General features: G+C 48.1%; 1 pseudogene; it reads right to left on the reverse strand.

Moving 5' to 3' along the window:
- Positions 1-2,700, reverse strand: part of LOC141848344 (uncharacterized) — a 42,579-nt pseudogene that overhangs the window by 29,172 nt on the left and 10,707 nt on the right.

Here is a 2,700-nt window from a genome sequence, read left to right on the forward strand (position 1 = left end):
CAATATTACAATGCTAGAAAATTAAAGTTGCAAAGAATAGTACCAATGAATGAATATGAACAGAATTATGGGAGAAGCACGATCCCCGGCAACGGCGCCAAAAATTGATGCGTGTTCCGCAAGTGCACGGAATGTCGCCAAGTAATAAAAAGATCGAATCCACAGGGACCGTGGAATTAGTTACTAACCTAGCACAATAAGAGTGGAGAGTTCATAGGAATTGGTTTGGTGTGGGGGAGAAAGAGTGTTCTAGAGCTCCTAATCCTTAATTCGGAGAGTATTCGACTGTGACAGAATGTGGGAAGGCGATCCTAGGACTTCGGATTCCTCGAGATATTGATTGATTGACTTGGATCCTCTACCATTCCTCAATAATTGCACAATTATAGGGATTCTAACCAAATTATCCAATTAGACCTCGTCAGGCTTCCTCGGAATAAATCAATGGTGTTCTAATGTTACTATTGTCGGTTTGAGATGACTCCAGATAGCCTGGTTTATGGCTTTCCCGCTGTCACTCAGGCGCCCCAGCGTGCTACTAGAATCCTACCCTCTGTCACCGGGTATCCGTTTAAAGACCTCTCCCCAACAATGAGTAACCGTTAGTTATCCCTCATAAAGACTCATTATAGCCTAAGCAATTCCTCGGAAGGTCCGGTTAAAGGCTTTCCTCCTGTCACGAGGCGCCCCGGGTGTACGATCCTAAGAATTCCTCAAACCACAAATTATCTCTACCCTTATAGATTCATACCATTCACAAGCATATCATCAAACAAGTATAAGGCACAAATCCACAAAGCAATTGCACAATCATATCATAGAACATGGTAGATTAACAAATCCAAAGTTACAATCATCCAATAACCCCGATTCCTCCTACATCCTAGAATCTGGAGGACTACTCCATAGCGGGGAGGTTACAATACAGAGAAGAAAGTGAAAAGTACATCCTATTCCAAGAATCTAAGAAGAAAACAAGAAATAGGACTTATCGATGAGCTTCTTCTTCTCCGGACTGCAATCTCTGCGAAGGTGAGGCGTGGATGTGATGGAGTGTCCGGACGGATGAACGGATCGTCGAATCTTGCTCTGGAATGAGGCGTCGGTGGCTCTAGCACGCTCCGGTGGCTCTCCAAGGTCTCCCCCCCTTTTCAGGGCACTTAAGGGGGTCTATTTATAGGCCTCCACGAAATTGCCCTATGGAACAGCCAGGCACGCCTCCGTCACACGGCCGTGTCTGGGAGACACGGCCATGTGTGGCCGCCCTGCTGTGGTGGAGGCACGGCCGTGCCTGTGAGGCACAACCACGGCCAGAGTTGGGAGACACGTTCTGTTGGGAGGCACGGCCAGGGGCAGTGCTCCTCTGTTTAGGAGACACGGTCGTGCCTGTGAGGCACGGCCAAGGGCAGGCGCTCCTCTGTTGGGAGACACGGCCGTGTCTGAGGAGACACGGCCATGCCTTGGCGTGGCTCTGTTGAGGAGACACGGCCGTGTCTGAGAGACACGGCCATGTCTTGGCTGCTGCAGGAGGAAGGCACGGCCGTGCCTGTGGGCACGACCTGGACTTGTTGAGCTTCTGTTTGAGGGCACGCCCATGCCCTTGAGGCACGGTCTCAGGAGGTGATAGACACGGCCGTGCCTGTGAGGCACGACCCTGTCTTGCCTTGTCTTCAATTGGTACTCCATTTCACCTGTTTTGCTCCGTTTTCCGTCTTGTAACACACAAATACACGAGCAGTCCTCCGAACTAGAAAATAGGGAATACAATGCCTAATGCACAGATAAAGGATGTAATATACGCAAGATACAGCATGAAAAGCAGAAAGATGTGCGAATAAAGTATAAGAAACAGTTATAAATCCTACGCACATCAGCTTTCCTCCAAGTGTATATATTTGGTGGCTCTTTCTAATAACTTCTGATAGCTAACAGGTAGTTTTTTCACGAGGGATCGAAAGAAATCTCCCTCTAGCAATCCCTGAAAGTGAAAACACTTGTCAAAACATCTGAGGGAGTGGACGGTACTTCACAGGCTTCTTGGTTGAAACGACGAAGATTACTCCCGCAGAGTTTCTCGGGGCTTTTGCTTCATCGTGAAGAGATTCAATGGGGTCTTTTGGTGCTTCCAGCTACTGGCGAACTGATGCAGGAAGACCTCTTTGAAGTCCCTGAAGGACTATATGGTAGAGCCCGGTAACTTGTTAAACCAGCGTTGAGCTGATTCGGAGAGTGTGTTGAGAAACAACTTGCACTTGATGTCATCTGTATATTGATGCAACAAGCAGGCATTCTCAAAGCGACATAAATGATCTTCAGGGTCGGCGGACCCATTGTATTCTCCCACTTGGGGAGGTCGGAAATGTCAGGGCAGCTCTTGCTCTAGGATTTCTCATGCAAACGGGGTTTCAGGAAGGTCAGCAGTACGGTTTGCTGGGGCCTTCCCTTTACGAGCATCCCTGACTACCTCCTCTGCTTGTGACTCGCTCGAGCCTTCTTCTCCATGCCTCCTATTTCCATTAGTAGAGCCTGCCTGGGGTCGTACTGTTGGTGCAATAGTTGCCCCAAGTGCATTGAGTTTCAATGTTTGGCTAAACTATGTTTGAAGTTAGGCAATACTTGTGATCTAACATGTGTGATGCAAGTTTGCAGGAAAGTCCAAGCGTAGTCTTGGCAAAGGAAAAGTGATGAGCGTAGATCATA

This window comes from Curcuma longa, chromosome 17 (assembly GCF_044706935.1).
Source record: "Curcuma longa cultivar G26 ecotype Majalengka, Jawa Barat chromosome 17, ITB_CL_G26_1.1, whole genome shotgun sequence".
Lineage (NCBI taxonomy): Eukaryota > Viridiplantae > Streptophyta > Magnoliopsida > Zingiberales > Zingiberaceae > Curcuma > Curcuma longa.